The sequence below is a fragment of the Anolis carolinensis genome, chromosome 2, assembly GCF_035594765.1.
Source record: "Anolis carolinensis isolate JA03-04 chromosome 2, rAnoCar3.1.pri, whole genome shotgun sequence".
Taxonomy (NCBI): domain Eukaryota; kingdom Metazoa; phylum Chordata; class Lepidosauria; order Squamata; family Dactyloidae; genus Anolis; species Anolis carolinensis.
The window spans coordinates 22,749,766-22,773,148 of NC_085842.1; the positions used below are offsets into that span (position 1 = coordinate 22,749,766).

A 23,383-nucleotide genomic window follows, 5' to 3' on the forward strand; every position below is an offset into this window, starting at 1 on the left:
CGGTTCTGTTCAACATCTTTATTAACGACTTAGACGAAGGGTTAGAAGGCACGATCATCAAGTTTGCTGACAACACCAAACTGGGAGGGATAGCTATCACTCCAGAAGACAGGAGCAGAATTCAAAACGATCTTGACAGACTAGAGAGATGGGCCAAAACTAACAAAATGAAGTTCAACAGGGACAAATGCAAGATACTTCACTTCGGCAGAAAAAATGGAATGCAAAGATACAGAATGGGGGACACCTGGCTAGACAGCAGTACATGTGAAAAAGATCTTGGAGTCCTTGTGGACAACAAGTTAAACATGAGCCAACAATGTGATGCGGCAGCTAAAAAAGCCAACGGGATTCTGGCCTGCATCAATAGGGGAATAGCGGCTAGATCCAGGGAAGTCCTGCTCCCCCTCTATTCTGCCTTGGTCAGACCACACCTGGAATACTGTGTCCAATTTTGGGCACCACAGTTGAAGGGAGATGTTGACAAGCTGGAAAGCGTCCAGAGGAGGGCAACTAAAATGATTAAGGGTCTGGAGAACAAGCCCTATGAGGAGTGGCTTAAAGAGCTGGGCATGTTTAGCCTGCAGAAGAGAAGGCTGAGAGGAGACATGATAGCCATGTATGTGAGGGGAAGTCATAGGGAGGAGGGAGCAAGCTTGTTTTCTGCTGCCCTGCAGACTAGGACACGGAACAATGGCTTCAAACTACAGGAAAGGAGATTCCACCTGAACATCAGGAAGAACTTCCTCACTGTGAGAGCTGTTCGACAGTGGAACTCTCTCCCCCGGACTGTGGTGGAGGCTCCTTCTTTGGAGGCTTTTAAGCAGAGGCTGGATGGCCATCTGTTGGGGGTGCTATGAATGCGATTTCCTGCTTCTTAGCAGGGGGTTGGACTGGATGGCCCATGAGGTCTCTTCCAACTCTACTATTCTATGATTCTATGATTCTATGAAATTGACAGAAAAAGCAGTTTAATACACAGTAATTAAGCAAGCTGGAAAGCATCCAGAGGAGGGCAACTAAAATGATCAAGGGTCTGGAGAACAAACCCTATGAGGAGCGGCTTAAAGAGCTGGGCATGTTTAGCCTGCAGAAGAGAAGGCTGAGAGGAGACATGTTGAGGGCCATGTATAAATATGTGAGGGGAAGTCATAGGGAGGAGGGAGCAAGCTTGTTTTCTGCTGCCCTGCAGACTAGGACATGGAACAATGGCTTCAATCTACAGGAAAGGAGATTCCACCTGAACATCAGGAAGAACTTCCTGACTGTGAGAAAGAGCTGTTCAGCAGTGGAACTCTCTGCCCCGGACCGTGGTGGGGGCTCCTTCTTTGGGGGCTTTTAAGAAGAGGCTGGATGGCCATATGTCAGGGGTGCTTTGAATGAGATTTTCCTGCTTCTTGCAGGCGGTTGGACTGGATGGCCCGTGAGGTCTCTTCCAACTCTACGATTCTATGATTCTAATGTTATGTAGTAATTACTGTATTTACGAATTTAGCACCAAAACATTGCAACATTTACTACAAAAACATTGACTACTAAAAGGCAGATTGCGTTGGATAATACAGAACATTGGATAAGTGAAGCTTGGATAAGTGGGACTCTACTGTACTACCAGTGATACTATTATTATTTAACCATGTTCTTTAGAAAATACTGCACCCAAAGTCTTCAGCCAAAATAGCTGAATATCCACCTTTTATTTATCTCAGGCCCCTTCCACACAGCTGTAAAAAATCCACATTGCATTAGATTATATGGCAGTGTGGACTCAGATCATCCAGTTCAAAGGAGATATTGTGGATTATCTGCCTTGATATTCTGGGTTATACGGCTGTCTGGAAAAGCTCTCCATCTCCTCCGGCCCCAGCGGTTGTGGTGATCATGGTGGTAGAAGTTCACCAGCTCCACGTAAACAGCTCCACTTTTAGCTTACAGCTGACTGGCCCGGAGCAGCATCCAGGAAATGTATCCGTAGCCGTCTCTCCTCAAGGAATCGTTGGCTCTGATCTCTGTCCCACAATGAGAATATGTTACTATCTCGTAAAGAATGCATCAGCTCTCGTAGTAATAAGGAAAGGAATGAACCAAGAGGGAGGGAGGGAGGGAGAAGGGTGACAGAAGAGGCTGGCTGCCCTCCATCCGGCTGTTCAGCCTTCTCTCTTGTCTCTGTCCAAACCTGCTTTTCCCCCATCCTGCTTCTCTCTCGCTTTCCAATTCTTGACTTAATCCCTTTTCTCCGGGAAGCTATCATGACAAACACAATTGGCGGTGGTAGGGTGGGACATGTCTGCGGGGAAAGGGGCCCAAGGTGGGGGTAAACATGAAGACAATGGAGGGAATGGGTTGGCAAGTAGTGAAGGGGGCAGCAGCTGAGTCACAATGTGTGATGGGCAAGATGAAAACTCAAGAGACAACGGAGAAGGGGACATATGAAAAACATAGGATTACAGCAGTGGTCCCCAACCTGTGGTCTGTGGACCACCAGTATTCCCCAAGAACTAAAATATGGTCCACGACCTCACTTCTACTGCACCATTGCAATGAGAGCGGCTGGTTTCGTGAAACCCTCTTATAGTGCCAAAGCAACAGGAATGTTAGGAGACTCCAGTGGCCAAGGGGATAAAAGCCTCGTGACTTGAAGGTTGGGTTGCTGACCTGAAAGGTGCCAGGTTCGAATCCCACCCGGGGAGAGTGCGGATGAGCTCCCTCTACCAGCTCCAGCTCCATGTGGGAACATGAGAGAAGCCTCCCACAAGGATGGTAAAACATCAAAAACATCTGGGCATCCCCTGGGCAACGTCCTTGCAGACAGCCAATTCTCTCACTCCAGAAGCAACTCAGGTAGCTCCTGACATGGAAAAAACAAACAAACAAACAAAAAAACAGGAATGTTGGCAGGAGAGAGGCTGATTACCCATGAATGGCATGACAACTGCTTGTCATCCTGACTGCTGCTTCTCCTCCTCCTCCCTCCCCTTAAGCAGAGTCATTCCATGTGCCGCCTGGAAGCAGAGGCGACTTGGTGTCTTTGTCTTTAGGCCTGTTCCCAGGGTTATTTGGGGTGCTGATTCAGAAAATGGCATTGGATAGACCACAGCAGCTCTAGATGATTAAATATGGTTTTCTGTGGGTGAGCAGATGGTGACTACTGGATGGCATATGTTCTGTATCAGAAAATAGAACTGATGTGGTCTATCCAATGCAATTTTCTGAAGCAGCACCCCAAATATAATAATAATAATAATAATAATAATAATAATAATAATAATAATAATAATAATAAATATACCACCTATCTCCTCAGGAGATTGTCAGCTCTGGTTGAGAGCTAGCCTACAAAGCCCCATAACCTTAATTACGTCTCATATGTACAGGCATTATAACCTGAACTCACCTTGAATTGGCTCCTAGCTGTCCACAAGATGTTTTCACTTCCAGTAAACACAATCAGCAATCAATATTTGTTGAGCTAGGGGCTCAGGTCCACTAAGAAAGTGAAAAACCACAAAGAAAAAATTGGTATTTTTTTAAATAAGAAAAAACTTCTCTTTTGGAATTTCTAGATCATAAAGGTAAAGGTAAAGGTTTTCCCCTGACGTTAAGTCCAGTCGTGACTGACTCTGGGGGTTGGTGCTCATCTCCATTTCTAAGCCGAAGAGCCGGCGTTGTCCGTAGACACCTCCAAGATCATGTGGGTGGTATGACTGCATGGAGCGCCGTTACCTTCCCGCCGGATCGGTACCTATTTATCTACTCACATTTGCATGTTTTCGAATTGCTAGGTTGGCAGGAGCTGGTGCTAACAGCAGGCGCTCATTCCGCTCCCGGGATTTGAACCTGGGACATTTCTGTCTGCAAGTTCAGTAGCTCAGCGCTTTAACACACTTCGCCACCACCAGGAGCCCAAGAATCATAGAATCCTAGAGAAGGAAGAGACCTCGTGGGCCATCCAGTCCAACCCCCTGCCAAGAAGCAGGAAAATCGCATTCAAAGCACCCCTGACAGGTGGCCATCCAGCCTCTATTTAAAAGCCTCCAAAGAAGGAGCCTCCACCACAGTCCAAAGCAGAGAGTGGTCTCCTAGCAGGACTCTGCGGTTACCTTTTTGCTTTAAGCTAAATATAGAAAGGAGCCCCTGGTGCCGCAGTAGATTAAACTGCTGAGCTGCTGAACTTGCAGACCAAAAGGTTGGCGATTTGAATCTGGGGAGCGGAGTGAGCTCTCACTATTAGCCCCAGCTTCTGCCAACCTAGCAGTTAGAAAACATGCAAATGTGAGTAGAGCCATAGGTACAACTTCTGAGGGAAGGTCGGCCATATGATCTTGGAGGTGTCTACGGGCAACACCGGCTCTTCGGCTTAGAAATGGAGATGAGCACCAACCCCCAGAGTTGGACACAACTAGACTTAATGTCAGGGGAAACCTTACCTTTACTTAAATACAGAAATGTATTGAGGACCTAAAGATTCATAGAGAATCTACGCTGTAGAATGAATGTAGTTTGACAACATGTAGTTCGACAACATTTAGTGTAAGTCAATGCTATGGGAGTGTTGGCAGCCTTGCTTTACCTAATAGTCACGTCACGCTGGTCCTGGTGTGCGTGTGTGAAGAAAGAAGAGCCAACCAGTTGTTTGGGACAGACCCAGAGAAAGAAGCTGAGAAAAAGAGCTGACAATTAGCTAAAGTTAATGTAATGTATACCATACTGCACACAAATATGTCCCAAGGCATTTCACACAGTAAGAATTGAAAATAAAATACTATGACATAGTTGAAAGGCTGCCCTGAGCCAAAGTTAAAACAAATAGCACAAAATGTTAAAGGCTATTCAGACATCATAATTAAAGCTGTATCTACACTGTAGAATTTATGCAGGCTGGCACACTTTAACTGCCATGACTCCATGCTATAAAATCATGGCATTTGTAGTTTGGCTAGATATTAGCACTCTTTAGCAGAGAAGGTTAAAAATCTTGTAAATCTACAATTATCTGGATCCGTTTCCCCATTCAGCCAGACAAACTCATTGGGTGACCTTGAGTGAGTCACATACTCTCAGCCCCAGAAAAAACCCTGTAAGTAACCCTGTTTCTGACTTAGGCTCCCTCCATACAGTTGCATAAAATCCACATTATCTGCTTTGAATTGGATTATAGGGAAATGTAGACCCATATCATCCAGTTCAAAGCAGATAATCTGGATTATCTGTTTTGATAATCTGGGTTATATAGCAGTGTAGAAGGGGCCTTAGAGTCACCCTTAATCAGAAACAACCTGAACACAGAAGCCTCTGGATGTTAAATATAACTTCAAGGGAAGAAATGTAACAATGGAGGGGCACAAAACTTTTGTAGACATTTAAGATGAACTTCTTTCTAGGAAGAGGAAAGTCAAACTTCATTGTCTATTTTTGTTTGCCTTGCAATGGTTTTAGACTGTTTTAATAGGGTGGTTTCAATGGTCTTTATGTTTTTATGGTTGGTTTTAGAAGATGCTTTCTCATAATCTGCTTTAGATCCTATTCCAGCAGAAAATAAACAAGCAAACCTGTTTGAAGGCGATAGCAACCAGACGTTGTTTTACCTTTCCTTGACAACTGCAAATGGAATTCTTCAGCAATTTATGGGACTTTCTTTGCATAAAATAAGTTGAAAATGGCTGAGTGGGAATATAGACACTCTTTTATCTTCAGGACCATATTCTTCAGTATACTTTCTATCTTATCAAGTATAGTTGTCAATTTTTTGTATGATTTCAGCTCTGCGAAATTTGAGTTTGAGGGCCCAGAGTGTCTAGCTTCCCAGAAGGCCAAATGAGAGATAAATGGGTAGAAAGCAAAAGCAAATGTTTTATTCTTAATGGCCAAAGGAGATGTTGGTGGAGAAAGCACTCCAAAATACTGATATACCATAATTATGAATACAGACTATTTTGTTTTCATTTGACAGCCATTCAAGAAACCTGCACCAGCTTCTGATCAGTTGAAAGACTGTCCAGCTAGGATCCGTGTCCTAAGTGGTCCAGGACTTCATTGCATGTCATCACTGGTTGGCTCTTTGTAATGGAGGGAAATTCAATAAACTGTCATTGGAGCATTTGAAGTGTCAGTCCATTTAATGGTCCACCTCTGAGAGGGCACGGTCTGATATTGGACATAACCTATTGGAAAATAACAGCACCCAGTCTCTGGGCACATATCCTTTTGGCAAATGTGAATCTCCATGAATATGTGGAGACTACCTTTTGAAAACCACTAGTCAAGAAGAGCATGACCTTGTTAGAAGTCAATTCTTTGAACAAGTGATATTCACAAGCATTCATATAATGGCACACAGGTAGCTCAGCTGTTAAACTGAAGAATAGTGTCTTTGAACTGCCAACGACAAAGACATGCCACTACAAAAATATATTTGGTTAGCAGAGGATGGTTGTTTCTTTGCAGTTGTAATAGTAATTGCCCAAAAAAATGACCCCCCCAAAATTGGATATTATGTATAAACAATCAGATACCAAATGCTGGAAATGTCATCAACATGAAGGCAGTTTTTACCACATGTGGTGGTCATGCAAACAAGCCACCAATTATTGGGAAATGGTTCACGAAGCAAGCCAGAGGATCTTAAAGACACAATTTGAAAAGAAGTCAGAATATTATTTATTAGGCCTGACGAATTCAGAAATGAATTTAAATCAAAATCAGGACATTTTATTGACCTACTTAGCAATGGCAGCGAGAATGGTGTATGCCAAATTATGGAAACAAAAAGTAATCCCATCTAAGGAACAATGGCTAGAAAAAATAACAGAAATAAAAGACATGGATAGGTTAACCTTTTTGTTAAAAAGAGTTACAGGAAAACAAATTAGACAGACAGATTGGAAGCACTTCGAAGAATATAAATCTGAATTATAATAACTGAATTATGCGAGAAAGAGCAACATAAGATAAATAATGAAGAAGAGAAGGGGACATAGTTAATAAATCCTCTTGGAATAGAGAGGAAGGTAATTAAAGAATTGACATTAACTGTGAAGAAGATGAGTGGAAGCAGAAATTTTCCCCTATTTTTCCCCTTCCCCCCTTTTTTTCTATCCTTATCTCTTTTCTCTTTATTTCTTACTTTACTATAAACCATAATGTTCCCCCACTTTTATTGTATTCTTTTGAAATATCATAAAAAATAGTAATTGCCCAATAGATATACACTCCCTTGAAACCTCTTAGTTTAAAATATGCACTCAGAGATTAAAAAGCAAAGTATTTTTTGTGTGAAAAATAACATATCTTATTTACTTATAAAACATATTGTATTAATTCACTATACAGGCACATTTCTTATTGAAGGTCAGTTACAGATAGGATGTAGCTTCTCTATGTTGCGTATACAGGGTAACATTCTTAATCAATAGTCCATGATTTTTAAGTATACTTGTACTCACTGAAGTCCATGTTGAAGTCCAAACAGCAACGTATATGCATCCACCTCCACTGAGGTCTGATGCAAAAGTGAATACAAAATGGAGTCCTGAGTCTGAACATGCTCAGTACAATTACATGTCTATAGACCCCCCCCCCTCCCTCCAAAGCGGTACAGTCAAACTTTCAAATCAATATACAAATAGAATATACATTAACAAATGAACAATGAAAGGCTTGGGAAGTTGCTTTTTCCAACATCCGAAAAGAATGTGATGTTGCAATATGCAATGAGTCCAGGATGGGCTTAATGGGTGAGCCCTGGTTTGCACTGTTTGACCAATGTACATTAAGGATACTTAGGGATGATGACCATCTCAATAGGTGAAGCTGGCTTGGGGCATGTATGCTGGATCTTTCCCACAGATAGCCCCGGTCTCCCAGTTCATTGTGGGGGGATTATGGAAATTAAAGGAAAGGCTTTTGGGTGCAACCAGGCAGCAATCGTAAGGCAATCCATAACAAAGGTTTAAGTGAGCTATAGGCATGCATTTGCTGGGTTTCATAATTTGGAGTTTCTCAATATCATTTTTCACCGAGCCATGGATTCCTATGATATGTTCAATGTATGACAGCCCCGGTTCAGTCATCTTGATTTTTTGGGATTGTTCAGGCTTGATTTGCTCTGGAAAACACCAATTTGGCTTTTTAAGAAATCTACTGTATTCACAGAATTCTTTTCCAGCAGCACATTTCAAATGAGTCGATTCTCTTCCTATCAGCTTTCTTCACTGTCCAGCTTTCGCAACCATTCATAGTAATGGAGAATACAATGGCATGGATCAGCTTAACTTAGGTATTCAGTAATAAATCTTTACATTTTAAGATCTTGTCTCATTCCTTCGTAGCTGCCCTTCCAAGTCCTCATCTTCTTCTGATTTCTCAACTGCAATTTCCACTCTGACTAGTAATTCAGCCAAAGCCTGGAAAATCTTGAACTATTTCTGTGTCTTCATCATCTACTTGAAAGTGATGTAAACCATCTGTGGTCATTATTTTTGTTTTCTTGATGTACAACTGTAAACTTGTCTTTGTACTTCTGAAATCAGTGGGTTTTGATAGGAGAGCTAATTCAATTGTATCTCGATCAGGTTTTAAGGTATTTCGTTTTAAACAATGCTGTAAGGCACTGTATATCCCATGTCAGGCGAATGATGGGAATCATATCCTTTAATGTGTTGTCAAAGGCTTTCATGGTGGAAATCACTGGGTTGCTGTAAGTTTTCTGGGTTGTATGGCCAGAAGCATTCTCTCCTGATGTTTCACACACATCTATGCCAGGCATCTTCAGAGATTGTGAGGTCTTTTGGAAAGTAGGCAAGTGGGGTTTATATATCTGTGGAATGTTTAGGGTGGAAGAAAGAACTCTTGCCTGTTTGGGGCAGGTTTGAATGTTGCAGTTGGCCACCTAGATTAGCATTGAATAGCCTTTCATCTTCAAGGTCTGGCTGCTTACTGCCTGGGGGAATCCTTCATTGGGAATCCTTTGTTGGGAACACCACTCAGAAAACAGAGGAATTCCAGATATGTATCAACCAGGACCAGCTAACACCTCCCAACAAAAGATTCCCCAGCCAGGAAGCAGCCAGGGCTTGAAGCTGAAGAGCTATTCAATGCTAATCATGGTGGCCAATTGCAACATTCACACCTGCCTCCAACAAACAAGAGTTCTTTCTCCCAGCACAACATTCCACAGATATATAAACCCCACTTTCCTACATCAAGATAAGGATGCTCCATGCAGTCATGCCAGCCATGTGACCTAGGAGACATCTACAGACAATGCCGGTTCTTTGGCTTAGAAATGGAAATGAGCAGCAACCCCCAGAGTCAGACACGACTGGACTTACTGTCAAGGAGAAACCTTTACCTTTTATTAATGAAGAAAAACACACAAAACTAGAAGAGGCTGCAGTAGTTTGCGTTTGGTTGAGCCAACTGAGAATGGCAGGACTCTTCTCTTGCTCTGTTGAATAATTTGAGTACTTCTGCATTTTGAGTTTATTTAGCAGCAAATGAAGCCAGCTGAGAACAAAGCAATCTGGGATTGTTTAAGAGCTGCTGAAAGAATTGAATGGCGAAGAATTGATTGAGAATGTCCCAAAATTAGGACTATTGCAAGGTGTGGGATATAAATTAAATGAAAAAGTACATTGTGTGGTTGTCTGCGCATGTGCTATCTTTCAGAGGAAGGAACTGGCAAAACCACCTCTGAGTGTTGTTGAAGGCTTTCATTGCCAGAATCACGGGGTTGTTGTGTGTTTTCCGGGCTGTATAGCCATGTTCCAGCAGTATTCTCTCCTGACGTTTCGCCCACATTTATGGCCGGTATCCTCAGAGGTTGCGAGTATTCCTGGCCTGAAAAATACCAGTGGAGCTCATGGGGTTGCCATGAACATGAAGGCATATACACATGCACACCCAAGAAAATCGGAACTCCGTTCAGTAGCCTATATGTTTATGTAAACATATTTATTTACTCATGAAGTGTGACACCAATATATTTGCCATGGCCCAATGCTTTGAGATCCTTGCAGCTGTATTTTTACAAGGTCTTTCACCATTTTTTACTCCAAGGTGCTGGTACCTCAACAAATACCATCTCCAATTTGTTTGAGCCCCTGGTGGTGCAGTGGGTTAAACCCTTGTGCTGGCAGCACAGCTGACAGACAGGTCGGCCGTTCGAATCTGAGGAGAGCTGATAAGCTCCCTCTGTCAGCCCTAGCTCCCTATGTAGGGACATAAGAGAAGCCTCCCACAAAGGATAGTAAAACATCAAACATCTGGGCATCCCCTGGGCAACGTCCTTGCAGACAGCAAATTCTCTCAAACCTGAAGCAACTGCAAGTCGCTTCATCTCCAATGATTCCACACCCCTGAACCATAGCAGCTAAAGTTGTGACAGACTGCATTTATTCTACAACATAGATGCTCCTATAAAGGTAAAGGTACTGTATATACTCGAGTATAAGCCGACCCGAATATAAGCCGATATAAGTTTTTTTACCACAAAAAAACACGGAACATTGACTCCAGTATAAGCCGAGAGTGGTAAATTTCAGAAATAAAAATAGATACCAATAAAATTACATTAATTGAGGCACCAGTAGGTTAAATGTTTTTGAATATTTACATAAAGCTCAAATTTAAAATAAGACTGTCCAACTCTGATCAAATCATTATTCTCATCTTCTTCAATGTAAATGTGCTTATGTATCCTTTTAATAATAATAGAGTAAAATAATAATAGTAACAATAATAATAATAAATACAGGAAAATAATACATGTAATAATAGAGTGAAATAATACATGTAATAATAATAAGATCAGAGTGAAATAATAAATGTATCAATGATAATAAAAATAGAGTAAAATAAATGTAATAGTAGCAACAATAACAGAAAAAATAATAAATGTAATAATACCAATAATAATAGAGAAAAATAATAAATGTACCATATATTCTCGAGTATAAGCTAACCCAAATATAAGCCAACCAGGACCCTCACCCGAGTATAAGCCGAGGGGGGCTTTTTCAGTCTTAAAAAAAGGGCTGAAAAACTAGGCTTATACTCGAGTATATACAGTAAACGTTTTCCCCTGATGTTAAGTCCAGTCGTGTCTGACTCTGGGGGTTGGTGCTCATCTCCATTTCTAAGCCGAAGAGCCGGCGTTGTCCATAGACACCTCCAAGGTCATCTGGCTGGTATGACTGCATGGAGCGCCTTTACCTTCCCACCGGAGCGGTACTTAGTGATCTACTCACATTTGCACGTTTTCCAACTGCTAGGTTGGCAGAAGCTGGAGCTACCAGTGGGTGCTCACTCCGCTCCTCGGATTCGAACCTGTGACTTTTTGGTCTGCAAATTCAGCAGCTCAGCGCTTTAACACACTGCGCCACTGGGAGCCCCAGATACTCCTATCGTGTGGGATAAAAGAAAGGATAGTAAACAAAATGGGGTACATAGGATAACGATCAAATATATTAATGGAACGTGTTTTTTCCCCCCAAGGAAGGAAGGAAAAACAAGGCAGAGGCAGAGATAAAGAAAGAGAAAGCAATACGGCAAACAGAACGGGGGAAATGTGATGGGAATTACAGGAACAAGTGTGTTGGAACACAAAAGTTGTGTGTGCATCGCCTTGCCGTGTGCCAAGATGTTTATCAGTGATTCCCATTATGATCTCATGGGTTTTTTTGCGTGTCTGAAGGCCTCTGCTTCCAAGCTGAACAGGGAGCAAAGGAGTGCCTGTGTGTGTGTGTGTGTCTGTGAGTGTGAGCGAGTGATGCACATATGCTTGCTCACACCCCGGCAGTGTGCTGAGCCAGAAACTCCAACGGCCAGCACTGTTCTCTCGCCTCCTCTCCAGGGCAGGAGAGAGAAAAAGACGCACAGAGAAAGAGGGAACGAAACAGAGAGGCAGCGGAGGAGGGCAGCTCTTCTCTCCATCAGCATCTCCAACTTTTCCAAGTAAGAAGGGAACTTTCTATACAGAGCTGGTCTGGCTAAATGTAGCACGGGGAGTTGGAATCTATAGGCAAAAAAGCATGAAATGCTTCATATGAAATACTAGTGTTTGTTACATTTGTATAAGGAATTTTTTTGTCCAGAGTAGAACCTGATGAAAAGGGGAGAATGTTGTAAGGGTGCATCTTCACTGTAGAATGAATGCAGTTTGACACCACTTTTAACTACCAAGGTGCAATGGAATGGAATCCAGGGAGTTGTAGTCTTAACAGGGCTGGTGCCCCACAAAACTACAAATTTCATCATTCCATTGTATTAAGCCACGGCAATTAAAGTGGATACAAGAAATGTGCCTGATGTTTCACCAAAGTCGGACAAGTGACTTTTCAGATTTTTTTTTTCCGTGTCAGGAACAACTTGGTGTGAGAGAATTGGCTGTCTCCAAGGATGTTGCCCAGGGGACGCCCGGATGTTTCATGTTTTAGCATCCTGTGGGAGGCTTCTCTCATGTCCCCACATGGGGAGCTAGAGCTGACAGATGGGAGCTCATCCCGCTCCCCCGGATTCAAACTACTAACCTATCCTGCATTACAGAATGCAAGTTCCAGAATTCTCTCCCACCATAATATCCTTACTGATGGGATGAATTTGGGGAGATCTAAGATGCATATACATTGTAGAATGAATGCAGTTTTGACACCACTTGAACTCGCCTGAACTGAACTGAAAGGAGCCGCAGTGCCACAATAGGTTAAACTCTTGTGCCGGCTGGACTGCTGACCTGAAGGTTGGGTTACTGATCTGTAGGTTGCTGGTTTGAATCCACGAGGTGAGCTCCCATCTGTCAGCTCTAGCATGCGGGGACATGAGAGAAGCCTCCCAGCAGGATGGTAATACATCCGGGTGTCCCATGGGCAATGTCTCTGTAGACAGCCAATTATCTCACACCAGAAGCGACTTACAGTATGTTCTCATGTCGCTTCTGACATGAAAAAAAACTGCCCTGTGTCTATGATATGGAGTCATGAATATTGTTGTTTTACAAGCTCATTACCCTTCTTTGTCAAATAAAGCTTTGACCAAACTACAAATCCCATGATCCTAAAGCTATTAGCAAGGAGTGTCCAACTCCCCACAAGTTCTACCTTGGAGAGGCAAAAAGTTGTTCTTATCTGAGCATTCGCTTGACTTAAGCTCTGTGTGAATGAATGGGTCGAGTGAGAGGATAAAATGGAAGGGGAGATGGAGAAAAGATGGATGGATGGAAAAAAGGTAAATTCTAGATTAATTCTAGATTCTTTTTAAATGCTTGTAGTATTTACCCTCCTGAAAGAATTTATTATATGGTCTAGGAAGCCTTGTGAATTTATAATCCAGGTGGGTTTTTCTGTTGCTTCATCATCTCCAGTTATCTCTTATCATCCTTCCAAGTGGATAGCTTCTACAGTTAGTTAAAAATAAGTTCTATATGTACCACATATTTCCCAATATATGAATTTTCTCCTATGGATTTTTATGAATGAGAAAAAAGAGGGGAAGCATATTGATGCTTAGAGATGGAAGAGGATTTTTTTAATCGTATCGACTTGAGAATATACTGCAAGTTGCTTCTGGTGTGTGAGAATTGGCCGTCTACAGAGACGTTGTCCAGGAGACACCTGGATGTGTTACCATCCTGCTGGAAGTCTTCTTTCATGTCTTCACAAGCTAGAGCTGACAAACAGGAGCTCACCCCATCTCGTGGATTCAAACCAGCAACTTTCAGGTCATTAACCCAACCTTCAAGTCCGCAGTTCAGGCAGCACAAGGGTTTAACCCACTGCGCTACCGTAGCTCTTATCCATAGTTAAACTGGTGTCAAGCTGCACTGATTTATTGAAGTTCTGTGTAGCTGTATCAAATTGTAAGATGTTTTGGCAGTCCTAAAATCAGATTAACATATGTGTTGGATAAATCTACAGAGGGTAGGGAAACTGGGTTGCTGTGAGTTTTTTGAGCTGTATGGCCATGTTGCAGTAACATTATCTTCTGACATTTTGTCTGCATCTGTGGCTGGCATCCTCACAGGTTTGTCCAGAGGTCAGGGAAACTGTAAGTCACCATACATTTGGAGTGTATTCATCTCTAGCAGTTACTGTACATCCTTTTGATACCCCCTTTAAGCTTCATAGCACTATCCTCTAGAATTCTGAGAGTTGTAGTTTTGTGTGTATGTGGGGGGGGGGGGGTGACTCCACTTCTATCATTCCAGTCTATGGATCCGGATGGAATTTAGAATTCTCGACCAAAGAGTTCTAAAGTTGTTGTCGAAGGCTTTCATGGCTGGAATTACTGGGTTGCTGCGAGTTTTCCAGGCTGTATGGCCATGTTCCAGAAGCATTCTCTCCTGACGTTTTGCCTACACGTATGGCAGGCAGCCTCAGAGGTTGTGAGGTCTGTTGGAAACTAGGCAAGTGAGGGTTATATATCTGTGGAATAATGTCCAGGGTGAGAGAAAGAATTCTTGTCTGTTTGAGGCAAGTGTGGATGTTGCCATTGGCTGCCATGATTAGCATTGAATAGCCTTTAAATACTGGCTACCAGTATTTTAAAAACTCTAAAATCAGCAGAACTGCACTCAGAAAACTGTGGAATTCCAGACAAGAAACCATCAGGGCCAGCTAACACCTCCCAACAAGGGATTCCCCTAGGCAGGAAGCAGACAGGCATTGATGCTGCAAGGCTATTCAATGCTAATCAAACTGACCATTTGCAACATTCACACTTGCCTCCAACAGACAAGAGTTTTTTCTCCCACTCTGGACATTCCAGAGACATATAAACCCCACTTGCTTAATTTCCATCTGACCTCACAACCTCTGAGGATGCTTGCCATAGATGTGGGTGAAACGTTAGGAGAGAATGCTTCTGGGACATGGCCATACAGCCCAGAAAACTCACAACAACCTATAACACTTTGACTCCACTTTAACTTCCATAGCTCCAGTCTATGGATTTAGATGAAATGTATAATTCTCAACCAAAGAGTTCTAAAGTTTCCGCAAACTAAATCCCAAGATTTCACAGCATTAAGCCACGGCATTTAAAAGTGAAAATAGCTCCAAAAATATTTTGTTTGAAATTATTTTTATAAACGTTATTGGAACTAAATTCAAGCCTCAGCTGTGGCATAAAAATAACGTATACTCTCTTAGGCTGGATGTACACTGGGATTGTCAAAGCAGATAATCTTGATTGGATTCAGAAATTGAATGATATGCAGTGTAGATGGGGCCTCATATAATGCCATTTAACCACATTGCACTATATTATATGAATACACTGATTATTATAATGCAGTTTCAGACTATAGGTACCCTCAGTTCTGTTACTGGGATTAGATGTGAATATGATGTGCTAGATGGCTGTCAGCAACATCAAAAGCAAAATACAGTATGTTGTCAAAGGCTTTCTTGGCCGGAATCACAGGGTTGTTGTGTGTTTTCCGGGCTGTATGGCCATGTTCCAGAAGTATTCTCTCCTGATGTTTCGCCCACATCTATGGCAGGCATCCTCAGAGGTTGTGAGGTATATAGATGTGGGCAAAACTTCAGGAGAGAATACTTCTGGAACATGGCCATACAGCCCGGAAAACACACAACAACCCTAAAATACACTGTGATCCCTTATCCACATATCTACAGCTTCACTTGCCCACACTCCAAAAATGATCCAACCCTGAAGTTTTTGTGGGCCATCCTAGGCTCTCCAGGGCAATGTTTATGGCATGCTTTTGACCCAAGGACAGTCATCCCTCCACATTTGAAGTTCAGGTATGTCCTCTCTAGGCCTTCTAGTGAAATTCTAATACAGTAGAGTCTCACTTATCCGACATAAATGGGCCGGCAGAATGTTGGATAAGCGAATATGTTGGATAATAAGGAGTCATTAAGGAGAAGCCTATCAAACATCAAATTAGGTTATGATTTTACAAATTAAGCACCAAAACATCATGTTATACAACAAATTTTACAGAAAAAGTAGCTCAATATGCAGTAATGCTATGTAGTAATTACTGTATTTATGAATTTAGCACCAAAATATCATGATGTATTAAAAACATTGACTACAAAAATGCGTTGGATAATCCAGAACGTTGGATAAGCGAGTGTTGGATAAGTGAGACTCTACTGTATCAAATTTCCTCTAGTCATGCTGGAGGATTTAGAGATTTCTAGAGAAAATACCTCTCTAGGAAACTCTAGGTCCTGCAATCGATTTCACGTGGTCTGGACTAAGATTTACGTATGAGGATTTTGGATTTTGGATGTATGATGTGTTTTTACTCTGTAATGTTATTCTTTATTATATATGAATTGTTGTTTTAGTGTATTGTTTTCGGGCACTGAATTTTGCTTATTTACTGTAAGCCGCCTTGAGTCCCGTCGGGTGAGAAAGGCGGGGTAGAAATGCTGTAAATAAATAAAATAAATATTCCATGGCTAGTTTCCAGCGGAAGTTAACCAGAGTCATGCTAGATGCACGAGACATCCCTAGAGAGAGCAAATTTTTATTAGAAGGATGACTATATAGCGGGCATGGGCAAACTTCGGCCCTCCAGGTGTTTTGGACTTCAGCTTCCACCGGCTGTTAGGAATTGTGGAAGCTGAAGTCCAAAACACCTGGAGGGCCGAAGTTTGCCCATGCCTGCCATATAGTCAGATTACAGTGTTTGCTATTATTTTCAGGGAGATGGATCAAGAGCGAGAGAAAAATCTTCCAAAGCATCTCTAACTGAAATGGGCTGCGGTCCATGAAAACGTTTGCCATGGATTTGGGAGTTTCGATGGTCCCGCAGGCCTGTTTTCTGTTTTTCGCTACAACATACGGACAGGGCTATAACTTTTGAAATGGTTATGAAAGGCAGGCGGCAATCAGGATGTGATTTTTCACTCATTTCCTTCCAATGAAGAAATGAGTAATCTTGGCAATTATCTCCCTGTCATTAAAAAAAGACTTCCAAAGCTACACTGTTTTCAAAGGATGTTCACCATAGCCATCTGTCAAGGAGTGTTTTCATTCTGTATTCTGTATGACAGAATGGTGTTGGATTGGATAGCCCTTGTAGTCTCTTCCAAATCTAGGATTCAATGAAATCCATTGCTGTTGTCGTGTGCCGTCAAGTCATTTCCAACCTACAGTGACCCTAAGGCCAGGGTTTTCTTGGAAAAGATTTTTCAGAAGAAGTTTGCCATTGGCTACCTTTGAAGATCTTGGTGTCCTTGTGGACAACAAGTTAAACATGAGCCTACAATGTGATGCAGCGGCAAAAAAAGCCAATGGGATTTTGGCCTGCATCAATAGGGGTATAGTGTCTTGATCCAGGGAAGTCATGTTACCCCTCTATTCTGCCTTGGTCAGGCCACACCTGGAATCACACTGTGTCCAATTCTGGGCACCGCAGTTGAAGGGAGATGTTGACAAGCCGGAAAGTGTCCAGAGGAGGGTGACTAAAATGATTAAGGGTCTGGAGAACAAGCCCTATGAGGAGCGGCTTAAAGAGCTGGGTATGTTTAGCCTGCAGAAGAGAAGGCTGAGAGGAGACATGATAGCCATGTACAAATACGTGAGGGGAAGTCATAGGGAGGAAGGAGCAAACTTGTTTTCTGCTGCCCTGGAGACTAGAATGCAGAACAATGGCTTCAAACTACAGGAAAGAAAGGAGATTCCACCTGAACATCAGGAAGAACTTCCTCACTGTGAGAGCTGTTCAGTAGTGGAACTCTCTGCCCCGGACTGTGGTGGAGGCTCCTTCTTTGGAGGCTTTTAAGTAGAGGCTGGATGGCCATCTGTCGGGGGTGCTTTGAATGAGATTTTCCTGCTTCTTGCAAGGGGTTGGACTGGATGGCCCGTGAGGTCTCTTCCAACTCTACGATTCTATGATTCTATGAAGCTGAGAGGGTGTGACTTGTCCAAGGTCACCTAGTGGGCTTCATGGTTGACTCAAAAAGCAAACCGTGGTCTTCAAAGTCATACAGCCTCATCACACTAGAGCAGTGGTTCTCAACCTGTGGGTCCTGAGATATTTTGGCCTTCAACTCCCAGAAATCCTACAGCTGGTAAACTGGCTGGGATTTCTGGGAGTTGTAGGCCAAAATACCCGAGGATCCACAGGTTGAGAACCACAGCACTAGAGCATTGATCTACTATAAATATGGTTTCTGCCTCCTGGAGAATTCTGCGGTTTGTAGTTTAGTAAGGCCCAGGATCTTTCTGGCTGAGCATTTCAAATGTTCCCCCCCCCCACTAAACTACAAGCCCACTAGGAGGCAGAAACTGGATCTAAAGTGGATCCATGCTCTAGTGTGATGAGATCTAACGTCTATCTAGTGTTCAAACTATCACACCAACAGACTCTTGTGATATGCGTGAGGATCACCATCCGGAGACTGACCACCTAACTTCTGTCTGGGTTTGTTTGCTTTCCTTTTACCTCCTTATTGACTTTTCCTCCAGGGGTGTTTTTTTCTATTTCATAAGCAGGACCTGTAGTGAAGATTATGAGGATGATGATGATGATGATGATGATGATGATGATGATGGTGAGACCGAAAGTCTTTCTATTCATGGAACATAAATGAATGAATTAAAAAAACCTAACGAGTTGTGTGTATGTGTGTGTATGGTTGGAGTTACACTTAAAAATGTACCTGTCCCAACTTACATACAAATTCATCTTAAGAACAAACCTCCAGAACCTATCTCGTTTTCGTAACTTGGGGACTGTCTGTAGATGCACCCAAAGACCTGGGACTCATCAACATGGGCTCAGTCTGAGTTGGCCTCTGGCTGTCCACGATGCTTGTCCACTTTCTCTAAATATCATAGGTTAAACCAGGTTAATCTGGTTTAATGTGGATTTCAGGAACAGTTGGGATGCTCTGGAGTTTGATTGACACTCCAGAATATCCTCACTGGAGGATATCAGGCCTCAGGCCAATGGGGACAGCAAAACGAGGTCCTGTTTGTTTGTTTGTTTATAGCATTTATAATCCATCCCTTCTCACACCAAAAGGGACTCAGGGCAGATCACAGAATACATATAGGATGAACATTCAATGCCATTATACACAGACAGGCGATAGAGGTATATATGCTTTTCCCATCTTCGGTGTCCTAGAGGTTGTGCTTGATTCTCGCCATTGAAGTTTGCTGTCGCTCCATCCTCCATGTGCTTTTGGCAGAGAAGGCTTAACACTGGTTCTTAACCTGTGAGTCCACAGATATTTTGGTCTACAGCTCCCAGAATCCCAGCCAGTTTACCAGCTGTTAGGAGTTCTGGGAGTCGAAGGCCAAAACATCTGGGGACCCACAGGTTGCAAACCACTGTTAAGCCTTCTCTGCCAAAAGTACTGGAGCCTCACCAAACTAGAACTCCAAAGTCCATGGAATTGAGCTATAGCAGTAAAAGTGGTATCAAAATGCATTGATTCTACAGTGTAGAGATGCAACCATAGACTAAACTAGTAGTCCAGAGATAGAAGGATAGAGCAAGAGATAGAAAAAGTTAAATGACAAGTTGATTTATAAAAAAACACAAACAAATGTGATGTAAAATGAGAGGAAGAGGGAAATCGCACACAATGAATTATGTGTCAGAACAATGTGACATCAGAATTTTAAAAAATTAAACAGTCATTCTGTCTAGTGGTTGGCAGGTCACCAACTCATGCAAAGCATATGGAGGTTATCAATGTACAGGACTAAGATGAGTCCATTGGCAAACAATGCAAGTTGGAAGGATGTTTAAAATTCTGTAATATCTCCAACAGACTGATATTTAAGTACATTACAGTCCCAGATCTGCAAGGGATACAGTTCCGGGCTTTTCAAAACTGTCCATAATCACAAAACATATTGAAATGAAGGGCTTCTGGTCCAAGAATAGTATAGGGACTGCCTATACTAAGAAAAGGTAAATGTAAACATTTATTGTTTAAAATTGATGATGTGCTATGTATTTCAATTAATGATGATGATTATTACCCACTTTCCTCTCTTAGATGAGAATAAGATGAGTCCACTGGCAAACGATCCTAGAAAGTTGGATCAGTCTCTAACAGACTGATATTTAAGTACATTACAGCCCTGGAATCTACAAGGGATGCATTTCCAGGCTTTTCAAAACTGGATAATCACAAAACATATTGAAATGAAGGGCTTATGGTCCAAGAATACCCCCAAAATAGAGGATCCCAAAATGCCTACAGAGGACACATTTTGGGTTGCTATGAGTTTTCCAGGCTGTATGTCCACGTTCCAGAAGCATTATCTCCTGTTGTTTTGCCCACAACTATGGCAGGTATCCTCAGAAGTTGTGAGATCTGTTAGAAACTAGGCAAGTGGGATTTATATTCGCATTCACACTTGCCTCAAACAGACAAGAGTTCCTTCTCCCACCCTGGACACTATGCCACAGATATATAAACCACACTTGCCTAGTTTCCAACAGACCTCACCACCTCGGAAGATGCTTGCCATAGATATGGGCGAAATGTCAGGAGAGAATGCTTCTGGAACATGGCCATACAGCCTGGAAAACTCACAGTAACCCAGTGATTCCGGCCATGAAAGCCTTCGACAACACATAGGACACATGTGTTGTCGAAGGCTTTCATGGCCAGTATCACAGGGTTGTTGTATGTATTCCGGCTGTATGGCCATGTTCTAGAAGGATTCTCTCCTGACGTTTTGCCCACATCTATGGCAGGCATGATGAGGAATTGAAAAATATAGATTTTTAGACATGTATGCACATTAGAAGCACTGAAATGTAGAAAAATCATGCTGTCTCTGTAACAGGCACTCATACACAGACACAAAGAAGTGCAGGGATCTGTGTAAATGTACAAGCTGGGAGAAGGGGGGCCTGTTATCTATACATTCCAGTGTGAATTGGTTCCTAGTACATTCCAATGGAAGGAGAACAGACTTTTGACAGGTTAAGAGTAGCCTCTTGATGGATCTCTCTTTTGGTGTCTGTGACTTGCTACAGTTTTTAGAGTGCTTAGATAGGAAAATGCTGATTGTGCATATTTATGCCCATGTATGTAAACATATGAAGTGACGTACTAATGACGAGATATATGTAGAAGCATGTTCTTTGTCTGAAAATGTATAAAAGGCAATGACAACGCCTTGATCGGGGCTCTGGTTTGCTTTTTGGAAGAGATTCCACTTCCAGAGACTCAGCTGAAAATAATAAACCGGACTTTTTGACTTTTCAAAGGATCTCTCTTGGTGTTATCTCTCATGTCATCTATATCACAGAGGTTGTGAGGCATGGAGATAATCCACATTATCAGTTTATATGACTGTATGGAAGGGCCCTGATTCGCACTTGGGGATGGTCCCCTTAAAGACTACTATATAAGCAGTCATGTTTGGCTTAATGCATTTCTGAGGTCTTTATAGAAGCTTAGAGCTGACCAGAAACATTAAGCCTGGCCCACAAGGGACCCGCTGAAAACCCTTAACCCGCTTTGCTATTAGAAAAAGTGAGACAATTTCCCTAGGCAGCAGATTTTGGTGTCCTGGACAAATGGTGAAATGTTATTTATTTTGTTGCTTCTGTTATGCTTCTTCTGGGACAGTAGGGAAAGGTGCTTGTGGGATTTTTCTGCTGCCAAAATAATTTGGCTGGCTTTGGGCACTGAGTACTGGCTGCTCTCGATCTGGGAACACAGAATATCTGACATCCTATCCAAACTTACTTGGGAACACAGTGGGACCTTTACAAATTAACAATATTTTAAAAGTAGTATTTATAAAACACCTGCCATGTGCAATCTGTCCAAGCAGGGCTTAAGGGCAGAAATATAATATTTTTAAAAAACCAGCATTAAAAAATGGGACTATTTTATCCTTAGGGAGACACCTGGGCAGGTGTAATGAATATATTGAGAAGTCATACTTCAATGTAGTGGAATACTTGGAATTGTAGTTTTGTAAGATCTTGAGCCTTTTCTGCCAAAGGCTGCTGGTGCCTCACCAAACTACAACTCCCAGGATTCCATAGCAGTTCAAGTGGTGCCAAACTGTGTTATTTCTACAGTGGAGATGCACCCTCAGGTCCCTTCTGCACTGTCCTATATCCCGGATTATCTGCTTAAAATGGATTATATGAGTCCCCACTGCCAGATAATCTGGGATAAGAAGATTAGATCCTGGGATATAGAGGCAGTGTGGAATGGGGCTCAGTCTCTTTTTAGGGTGAAATACAAAGGAGACCCAAAACCCCACTGATGTGTGTTTCATTTATTAATCAATTGCATATCTGGGGTGGGAACCTATTACTGGACTGGGCGTAAATCCATAAAGTATACATTTTGCTGTCACAGACCATTCAAACACAAGTTCTCCATTGCCTAAAACATACCAAAAGAATAAACAATATAAAAAGGCCAAGCAGGCAACAATTCGGCAGTTATGTAAACTCCCCAAGCAAAACAAAACGTACTGTAACTACAAACAAGGGGAAAGGCTAAATATTATATACCGTTTATTAACTGGATCACAAATATGAGGGAGGTAATAAAGAGCGAATGATAAATTATGCAATTCCGTGCCTCTTCTTGTCTTCACATTCCAACAATCTTTATTAGTGTGTCATTGTCTGATAAAGGATTGGGTGTGTTTTGCGCGTGTGTTTTGCAAAGCATGGGTGATGCATGGAGAATGAGCGGATCTGAACTCAAAGAGAAGTCACGAAGCCGTAAAGGAGAATTTGCAAAGCAGATCCACATTGTTCCTTTGAGGTCAATGCACATGGTTTTTGGCAAAGCTCATGGGCGGTTCTTGTTTCCTTTCCTAAACATCTCAGCTTCCTTTGGTTCAACCTTTGTCACAGCCCCACTTTCGGATTTTAGCCTTCCCTGCGTGTAGTTTGGCTAATTGTTATCATTCTCAGGGTAGTGGAAAGCATTTTAGATGGGTGGTCACAGAAAAGGGAAATAGGGGCCACAGACATTCATTCATTTATTATCAGTATTTATATTCTTCCCTTCTCACCCCAAAGGGGACTCAGGGAGGATCACAATGCACATATACATGGCAAACATTCAATGCCATTAGACATATGACATATAGACAGACACAGAGGCTATTTAACATTTTCCAGCTTCTGGCTTCATGAAGGTATGCTCAATTCCAGCCACGGGGGAGCTGCCTCTTAATCGGCCGTTTGTGACACCGAGTCCTTGATGGAGTACTTCCTCATTCCTTTCTGCATGCTGCTGGAAGTTTTTATGGTGCCATAAATTAGTTAAATTAGCCTCCCCGCATAAAGCGGTACCTACATTTTCTACTCAACAGATGCAACTGTTTTTCAAGCTGCATAGGTCAACAGCAAGCTAGGCTATTAATGGTTGGGAGCTTAATCCGACCCAGGCTTCGA

At 42.2% G+C, this 23,383-nt stretch overlaps 1 protein-coding gene across 9 annotated transcripts in view; it reads left to right on the plus strand.

The window, feature by feature from the left end:
- The first annotated feature begins 11,627 nt into the window (after positions 1 to 11,627).
- tnxb (tenascin XB) overlaps positions 11,628 to 23,383 on the plus strand; it is a 155,015-nt gene continuing 143,259 nt past the window's right edge. For 2 of the 9 annotated variants that reach the window (XM_062973571.1, XM_062973570.1), the window contains exon 1: positions 11,639 to 11,952. The gene's annotated coding sequence lies outside the window, so the exon portion shown is untranslated. Of the gene's footprint in view, positions 11,953 to 23,383 lie in introns of all 9 variants that reach the window. The other 7 variants (XM_062973574.1, XM_062973569.1, XM_062973565.1 and 4 more) reach the window with 7 other exon arrangements.